Source organism: Bison bison, unplaced genomic scaffold, assembly GCF_000754665.1.
Source record: "Bison bison bison isolate TAMUID 2011002044 unplaced genomic scaffold, Bison_UMD1.0 scf7180017864063, whole genome shotgun sequence".
NCBI lineage: Eukaryota > Metazoa > Chordata > Mammalia > Artiodactyla > Bovidae > Bison > Bison bison.
The window spans coordinates 322232-331466 of record NW_011494635.1 but is presented as its reverse complement, the minus strand read 5'-3'; the positions used below and the strand labels follow the sequence as shown (position 1 = coordinate 331466).

Here is a 9235-nt window from a genome sequence, read left to right as displayed (position 1 = left end):
TACCTACCCAGCCTGGGGTCCACTGAGGTGCCCATCCTGCCTGCTTCTGGGCTGCAGCCCTGTTCCCAGCAGGTTTGGGTTCCCACAGGTTTCATGTCTTCCCCACTGTGCTGTGTTTAGTCACTCAGCCATGTCCGACTCTTTGTGACCCCACGGACTGTAGCCCACCAGGCTCCTCTGTCCATGGGGATTCTCCAGGTGAGAATACTGGAGTGGGTTGTCATGCCCTCCTCCGGGGATCTTCCCAACCCAGGGATCAAGCCCAGGTCTCCTGCATTGAAGGCAGATTCTTACCGTCTGAGACACCAGCAAAGCCCAAGAATACTGGATTGGGTAGCCTATCCCCTGTCCAGGGGATCTTCCTGACCCAGAAATCAAACCCGGGGTCTCCTGCCTTGCAGGTGGACTCTTTACCAGCTGAGAAACCAGGTTCTCCTCACTGCAGACCATCAGATCTGCCTGCATCTCAGGAGCCCAGAAAGGCCCCAGTGGACTTGGAGGAACACATGAGGAGACTTACCTGTGTCTACCTGGCCCTGCAGAGGCTGGCTGGTGCACAGAGGGGCTGCCCTACCTGGGTGGCCTGCTCAAGCATGCCCTGCTATTGGACCCCAACCTCTGCATGGGGTTTCAGGAGCGTGTGGAGAAGCTCAGAGCCTGAGCACCAATGGCCACCATTGTCCTTCCCTGCAGGGTGAGAAAGAGAGAGAGAGAGTGTGTGTGTGTGTACATGTGCCAGGAAGGGACACACCCTCTTGACGCCCAAAGTCCACACCTGCCCTCAGACCAGAATTCTCTGTCTCCAGGGAGGTTCCTAAGCTCAAGAAGTCCTTGTCATGAACAAAATGCTATTTATGCAGCCCTTTGCCCATTGCTGAGATGAATTCTCTCCACGTGCTGGTTCCTTTAGTCTTCACAACATGTGTGCTTGTGGGGTGTCTGTGTCACAGTCAAGGAGACTGAGTCACAGGGAGCCAGTGAGGCCCCCATGGCTGCCAGGTCTTGAGGCTGATTCAAGCCCAGCCGCTTTCAGGCCTGGTGAACGGCCCCACCAGCTTTGCTGCTTCACAGGACACAGCCCTCCCACCCAAGGACCCCTCTTGCCTGGCGTGTGGCTTCAGTGGGTGCCGAGGGCCCATGTGGACCCCTCCGTTAGGCCAAGGTCCAACTCTCCCAGACGTCATGTGAGCCATGTGGGCAGACTGGGAGGACAAAGCCCAGCCCCAGGCTTCATCCAGTCCAGGTCACTGACCCTCTGCCCACCCCCATGCCAGTGAGTTAGAAACAGCACAGGGCCATAGTCTCAGGATTACCCTGAGACCATCATGTCCACCACACCTGGAGCAGCTATAACTTAGCCCTAACCAGAGCCTTGAACATGCAGGGATGTTGAACATGGACTAGAACACACTAGAATCATCCAGGTAGCTGTAAAATACCTCCTCTGCCCAGACCACACCAAGGATTACATCAGAAGCTCTGGGATAGGGCCCAGGGGGTCAGGACTTCAAACTCTCCAGGTGATTCCAGTTGGAACCAGGAAGCCCCTGATCATCTTCAGTATCCCCTTTCCTGACCTCTCCCCCTACAGCCTTCAGCAGTCCCCTGCCTGACCCTCCTTCATCTCTGCCATTAATGTAGACACTGGATTCTCCTGATGAAAAGATACCGTGAGCTCAAACATCCCTATGTTCCCTCCCTGCTGCAGAGCGAACAGTATTCTGCACACACATCAAATCCAGTTATCTTTGCTGAGCTTGCAAAACTGCAAGAGAGCTACAAGCCTCACATTGTTTTAGCCTTGTCTTAATTTTTCAGCAAAACACTCATAAGTTCACGCAGCTGCTGTCAGAACATGGCTGTGACACCAACAGAAGCCACCAGGTTGGTAAGACCACAGGGACGGCGGCCAGAACACATTTCTCCCACTCCAGCCCATATTCAGAGGTGGCCGGCCATGCATCCTGACTGTCAGGACAAAAACTCACTTTTACATTGCCTCTAGCATTCTTCTAGAAGTCACTAACAAGAAAAGTTTGAAGGGAATTGTTTGGTTTCAACACACATTTTATTGCAAATGTCCTTGGACCTTGCCAACTAGTTTTGCGCAGTGAGCAAGGCACATCTTTTATGATTTCCATCTGTTGCGAGCTGAATGGTGGCCCCAAAAAGAACGACCAACCCCTAACCCCTGGAATCTGCAGACACGACCTCCCATGGCAAATGGAGTGATTAAATTAAGGATCCTGAGAGGAGTGGCTTTTTCTGCATTATCCTGGGCATCCCTTTAGTTCTACCAGCTCGGAGGCCACCAGCTCTCCCCAGCTGAGCAAGGGGGTTTCAGGTGGTCTTGCTTTAGGACCTGTACCCACTCTTTCCTTCCAAGGAAGGAGAGGCAAGGACATGGAGTCAGGCCCCAGGGGAGTGGAGACCTCAGTGCGGAGGCCATCCATTTCCCCAGGTCTGTTCCGTGCCATCTCCTGACAAGTCACAGCAATTAGTCGGTGGCGAGGATGGGAAGGCTGCCAGCTCTCATGTGTTCTCCCCAGCCTCTCTCTTGTTCGCTGAGCAGGCCATCGGCAGGCAGGACAGAGCTCCAAGACCCAGAGCCACAGGTCACTCCCCCAGACCTGGACGCTGAGGGGCAGGAGGGCGTGCCTTCCAACCTCTTTATGTGAATTCCCAGCACCATCAGGATGGGCAGTCCTGCTCCTCAGTCCCCTGCAGGCTGTGCCACGACACCACCTAAAGACCGAAGGCCCATGGGAAGTTCTAGAAAGATGGTGACCCTGTCTCTTCCAGGGAGAAGTGCCAGAGCTTGTTGTTGTTGTTCAGTCACTCAGTTGTGTCCGATTCTTTGTGACCCCATGGACTGCAGCATGCCAGGTTTCCCTGTCCTTCACCAACCCCCAGAGCTTACTCAAACTCATGTCCACTGAGTCGGTGATGCCATTCAACCACCTCATCCTCTGTCATCCCCTTCTTCTCTTGCCTTCAATCTTTCCCAGCATCAGGGTCTTTTCTAATGAGTCAGTTCTTCCCATCAGGTGGGCAAAGTATTGGAGCTTCAGCTTCAGCATCAGTCCTTCCAATGAATATTCAGGACTGATTTCATTTATGATAGACTGGTTTGATCTCCTTGCCCAGAGCTGCCTCTGCGCTGTCTGCAGTGGGTGATGACAACACAAAGGTCAGATGTTGCTGTCCAAACTGCCAAACAAAGCAAATCATCTCTTTTGGGGGCAGTCCCTCAACTTTTTGTTTGTAATTTTTTTTTCACAGATTGATTGATGGCTACATGGGCTGCAGCACGTGAAACTTCCCAAACCAGTGATTGAACCCATACCTCTCAACCCCCAAGTGGAAGTGTGGAGTCTTAATCACTAGACCACCAGGGAAGTCCTTTTTGTTTATAAAGTTAAAAGACCTGACAGCCCCCAAAAGGCCACAAACTCAGGGTTTGGAAAGCCATGGGGGTGGTAAAATTCGTGAAGAGAAGATTCTGAAGGGGACTGATTCTCCACTCCTAGTAGAAGTGATGCCCACAGAGGTGAGAGGGAGGTAGAAAGAGAATTTTCACCCCAAAACTTCCTTTGTCTGGTCCTAAGATACGTTTTATCTTGCTCCTTCTGCTCCTCAGTTTGCCCAGCAGTGTAATGGGTATGGCCATTGTGATGAAACTTCAGGAGGTCAGGTCTGTCAGTGGCTGGTCTCCTCGGCCCCATCTCAGCTCTGGGCAGGGGCTATGGAAGGTACAGAAGATGGAGAAGATGGAGAAACCCATGTTTCAGCCCCGCTCTGCTTGTCTACAGCACATCATTGGTCCCAAGGACTCTGTGTCCCCACCTGAGAGCAGATGGAGCCCTGAGGGTACCTGTCCTTTTGTGCCCACAAGCACCTCAGGGACCCCAGCTCTCCTCCTGCTGACCTGGTGGAGGAGGACGGCCACTAGTTCACCTCAGGAAGAGAGGGGAGGGACGGCCGTGCACAGCACAGAGTTGAGACACAGCTGGGTCTACATGTGGGCTTGTCACTCACAGCCAAGAGTACATGGTGGAAGAGACAGTGGGTGATTTCAAGGTTGGTTCAGAAAAGCCAATGCAGCGTCCATCTTATATGCAGGAGCCCTTGATTCTGAGGGCCTGAGCCTTTACCTACCGCCAGGCCACACGGAGAGGGTGTGCATAGTCCTGGTCGGTAGCCCCGCCCAGATCCAGCCACCACGTGGGAAGGGCAGGTCCTCCCGGTGATCCAGCCTCCAGCCATGGAGTCTTCCCCAGACTGGATTCTCCTTCCTCCCAGAAAAATGGGAGAAGTTAAGGCCTCCAATGTCAGGAAGCAGACACAAGCCATCCTCACCAGGTCCTGTCTGGAATCCCGAGCCCCAGCATCTGCAATCATAAAGTGGCCATCCAAGGCTGCTAGGCTTTGTGACACAGAGGTAGAGCCCGGGTCATCTTTCACTTGCCAATGGTTTACCGTGCTCATACACTGTGGTGTTGTTCAATCACTGTTTGAAACCCCATGGACTGAAGCACTCCAGGCTTCCTTGTCCTTCCCCACATCCTGGAGCTTGCTTAAACTCATGTCCACTGAGTCAGTGATGCCCTCCAACCATCTCATCTTCTGTTGCCCCCTTTTCTTCCTGCCTTTAATCTTTCCCAGCATCAGGGTCTTTTCTAATGAGTTGGCTCCTCACATCAGGAGCCAAAATATTAGAGCCTCAGCATTAGTCCTTCCAGTGAATATTCAGGGTTGATTTCCTTTAGGATTGACTGGTTTGATACAGTGTGCCTGGCTCTATTCTGGGCACTAGGGACACAAAGATGAAGAAAACTGAGCCTGTCTTTAAGGACAAAGTCTTGTATGGGAGTTGATGTGTAGCCCACACGATAGTTAATGGTGCTGTGTGTGCAGGAACCAGTCCAGAAACCTAGAGGAGCTAATTCTGGTGGGGAATCTAGAGGGGCTTCCTGGAAGAGGCATCCAGAAGTACAGAAAGGTAGATATTGCCCTGTTTTCTCCACAGAGAATCAGAAGCTGCATAGCACAGTTAAGTTATTGGGATACAAGTTGCAGCAGTGGCTGCTGAGCCCATAAAATCCTACTGAGGCATGTCTGTGCCAGAGGCCCCACCACCACGCTTCTCGACAACACCTGCCTCCCCCACAAGCCTTTGCTCAATTCCAGAAACACGTCAAACTCCTATCACCTTCTCAAACACCCTTCCCACTGGCTAGAACACTGTTCCCACCAGTCTTCTTCAAACTTAGCTGTATTTTCCCCTGGGTCGCCTCAGAAAGCACCCCCATCCCCCATATAAGCCCCCCTCCTTCTCTCTCACACCCACCACATCTGCAAGCTTGTAGTCCACTTGTTCACCTGTAGCCTCCCCGGACAGACTGCACACTCCATGCGGGTGAGAACAGGACTGTTTGGTTGACCTTTACACTCAGCACCTAGCACATTACTGACCACCCAGCCGGCCCTCTGTAAACGGTGCTGGAAGAACAAGCCCAAGGATGAATGAATGGCCCCAGCCTTGGGCTTCAGATCTGTCCTCATCTCTGATTTGCTGATTAGCTTTTTCCTGGCTCCTAATGTCACCACCAGTCATGAGACTACTGGAACCCATCCCACTTAGGGACATCTCTCTGCCACCTCGTACTGGCCTTAGGAGCTCCCCCATCTGTAAACACAGCCCTCCTAGACTGGGGCTTCCATCATCCACCTGGAGTCACCCTGCAAACCTCTCCCCACAGGGGGCCAGGACCCCAGTTAGCAATCACGTCAGCCCCGACACAGGGCTGCGTCATAGCAAAGGGGACAGTGAAGGAAGGGCTTCTCAGAGCCAGGACAAAGGAAAAAAGTCCCACAAGCCACAGAGCATCTCCAAGTGCCAGAGAGCCTCCTCCTCTAGCCTGGAGGAGATCACATGCACCAACATATTCACACTTAGACAAGAAAGGGTTTCATCAGATTTGACAAGGTCGCGTGATGTCATTCCACTGAATCGTTCCAGAGATGACAAAATCAAAGAGCAAACAGGGAGACTGGCTTCCCTAGAGATGCCAGGATGGAAGAGGGCTATTCACAAAGAATAGTGAACTGGTCTTACCTTGATTCTCAGGCCAAGGAGTGACTGGGTGGGGGTCCGTGGCTTTCCCTTGAAATGGTTTTCCTTATGCATTAACTTTGCCTTCTTTTTACCGGGAAGACCTGCAGGACGATGGCTGTGGAGGCGAGCTGTGGCTTCTCTTGGCACTGGCCCTGAAATCAACATAAAGCCCAGGATGCCTGACATCTGGGAGGAGAGATTGTGGACGCCAGGCTCTGCCTGCTGGGGGGTGCCTCAGCGACACTGCCCCTTGGGTTGTGCCACCGTCTTAATAAACACAAAGCCCATGTGTCACATCTACATACAGCCAGGAGAGTTTTACACAGAATCACTCAACAGGAATGCAGATGGCTGCCACTCATCACAGCTCAGCTGGGCATGATTTCACAAGCAAACTAGGACCGTCTCTCACATCCAAGGGCCCTATGTTGATTTCAGGGCCAGTGCTGAAAAAGGACACAGCTCAACTCCACAGCCATCATCCTGCAGGTCTTCCTGGTAAAAAGAAGGCAAAGTTAATCATAAGGAAAACCATTTCAAGGGGAAACTACAGACCCCCAGCCAGTCACTTCTGTGGCCTGAGAAGCAAGGGAAGACCAGATCACTAATCTTCACTTGCCCTCTTACATGCTGGCACTGACTGAGTCGCTGATCAACAAGAGTACATCAGAAAGACCTAGGATCCAGCCCTGGCTCTGCCCCTCACCAGCTGTGTGTCTGTGAACAAGTGACTTCCCTTCTCTGTGCCTCCATTTATCTTCTGTAAGATGAGGATAATCATAGTAGCTTTTTCAAAGGGTAGTGAGAAGAGTAAATGAAATAGAACTCAGTCCCCACACAAGAAGTACTCATTGAGCACCTACTAGGTTCCACATGCCATTCTAGGTGATCAGGGAAGAAATACACCAGGGAAGAAAATAGACAAAGATCCTTGCCCTCGTGGAGCCTGTATTTGGGTTTGGATAGATTAACAATAAGCAGCGAGCCTAATAAATAAGTATCAATACACTCTGTAGACGGTGATGACTGCTCCAGACAAGAGAATATAAGGTGAGCCAGGTGGAGGAAACACGGCCACTTCGTCCTTCCTACAGCAGTTCCAAGCAACAGGTTGGAGAGGCCATCTGTAGGTTTTCCAATCAACTGCTCAACTGAGCCCTGCTTACAGCGGCTCCCACCAAGACACCAGCCATGAGAAGAAGCCACCCTCCAAACTGGCCCACCCACCAGCTGAGTACAACCGAACGACCTCAATGGATGGGCACGAAGCAGAATTGCCCAGCTGAGCCTGGCCTGAATGTCCGACCCACAAAACCATGAGATACCATAAAATGACTGTCGTTTTAAATCACCAGGCTGGGGAATGGCTGGTTACATAACAACAGATAACCAGAACTGAACAGGGATGGGGGGGTTATATAAAGCATATAAACTCCTAGTCCAGCTGCCACAAAGTGCGCTCAGACTGTATCATCCCTGTTATTATCCCACCTGGACCCAAGAGCACAGCCTGCTCGGCTTTGGCGCCTGTGGAATCCAGGAGGAGACACGAGTCCGCTTGCCTCCCCTCCTCCATTCCTTACACCCCGTCCTGGCCTGTCCTTTCCCACTTCTCCCCACATTTCATTCTGTCTCCACTTCATTCTCTCCACATCCTTCTTTTCTCGTCACAGTCCTCTGCTCCCTCCTCCTCCCTCCCCAGCACCTCACACCCTGGAGCCTCACCCCCACTCGGAGCCAAGCCTTCCTCCATTCGTCTACGTTTCTATTTTCTCCAGGATGAAACAGGACCAAGTGCAGACGCGTCCTTGAACATCCCATCAGGGAGGAGGGATGACACATGCTTTCTAGAAGAAAGGAGAGCAGGCCGCCTTGATTACTCCCCTGAGAAACTTCAGAACTTGGGACATTTCAAATTGACATGAAAGAGCCACAGGCAAGGTCACTGGCAGCTATTTCCACCCAATCTGGGCTTTAACCAGCTCTTCTGTCCCCGTCACAGGACGCTCCTCTCAGAGAACTCTGGCCTCTTCCCTGAATCGCAAGAACAAGTGCTGCTGGCCCCCCGGGCACAGGGGGATGAAGGATGCACCACACGTGGTTGCCCTCCCCCACCTCCATGAGGCCAGAACTGGCCACAGTGGCCCCTGCTGTGAACGACCTTCAAGTGAGAGCAATGTGCCCTAACGTGGCAAAGATTCCTCAGCCTGGCTGTGCATTAAAAGAATCTAAAGTGAAAAAGACCTTGATGTTGGGAAAGACTGAAAGCAGGAGGAGAAGGGGGTGACAGAGGATGAGACGGTTGGATGGCATCACCGACTCAATGGACACAAGTTTAAGCAAGCTCCAGGAGACGGCGAAGGACAGGGAAGCCTGACATGCTACAGTCCATGGGGTTGCAGAGTCAGACACGACTGAGTGACCGAACTGAACCGAAAGTGAAAAATGAAAGTGTTCGTCACTCAGTCATGTCTGACTCTTTAGGATCCTATGGACCATAGCCCTCCAGGCTCCTCTGTCCATAGGATTCTCCAGGCAAGAACATTAGAGTGGGTAGCCATTTCCTTCTCCAGGGGATCCCCCTGACCCAGGGATCAAACCCAGGTCTCCTGCATTGCAGGCAGAGTCTTTACTGTCTGTGCCACCAAAAGAATCTAGGGAGCAGGTAACAAACATCCAGATGCCAGAACCCACCCTGAACACACTGAATCAGCCTCTCTGGGGCTGGACTCCAGGCGGCCAACCCAGTACCTTCCTGCTGTTCTCTGAGAACCAGGAACTTTGCATCTAGAAACGACAAAGCACCAATCCCTCCCTGCTTCACAGACCAGACTTTTCCCACCCTGTTTAAGCAGCAGGGTACCTCTCAGTGGCTCCTGTACCTCTTCCTGTTGTGCCTGCTGGCTGCTCCCCTCTGGCTTCAGATGACCAGGAAGGCTGTGCAGAGAGAAACATGTGACTTTGCTTCGCCCAGCAGCTGGCTGAGCAGGTGGCCGTTGTCAAGATAGGAGCATTCTCTTCCACTTCATCAGAGAGAATGGAGGATGTCTTGAAGCTAAGGCTTGACTCCCATCTGCTCCCCAAGATAAGTGCAGCCTGCTTTCTCTGGCCAAGAGT

At 52.2% G+C, this 9235-nt stretch overlaps 1 protein-coding gene across 1 annotated transcript in view; it reads right to left on the bottom strand.

The window, feature by feature from the left end:
• The window catches only part of SLC24A3 (solute carrier family 24 (sodium/potassium/calcium exchanger), member 3), a 521225-nt gene extending 512202 nt beyond the window's left edge, over window positions 1-9023 (bottom strand). Inside the window, exon 1 of the mRNA XM_010836331.1 lies at window positions 8982-9023. The gene's annotated coding sequence lies outside the window, so the exon portion shown is untranslated. The remainder of the gene's footprint in view (window positions 1-8981) is intronic.
• Between the last annotated feature and the right edge of the window lie 212 nt (window positions 9024-9235).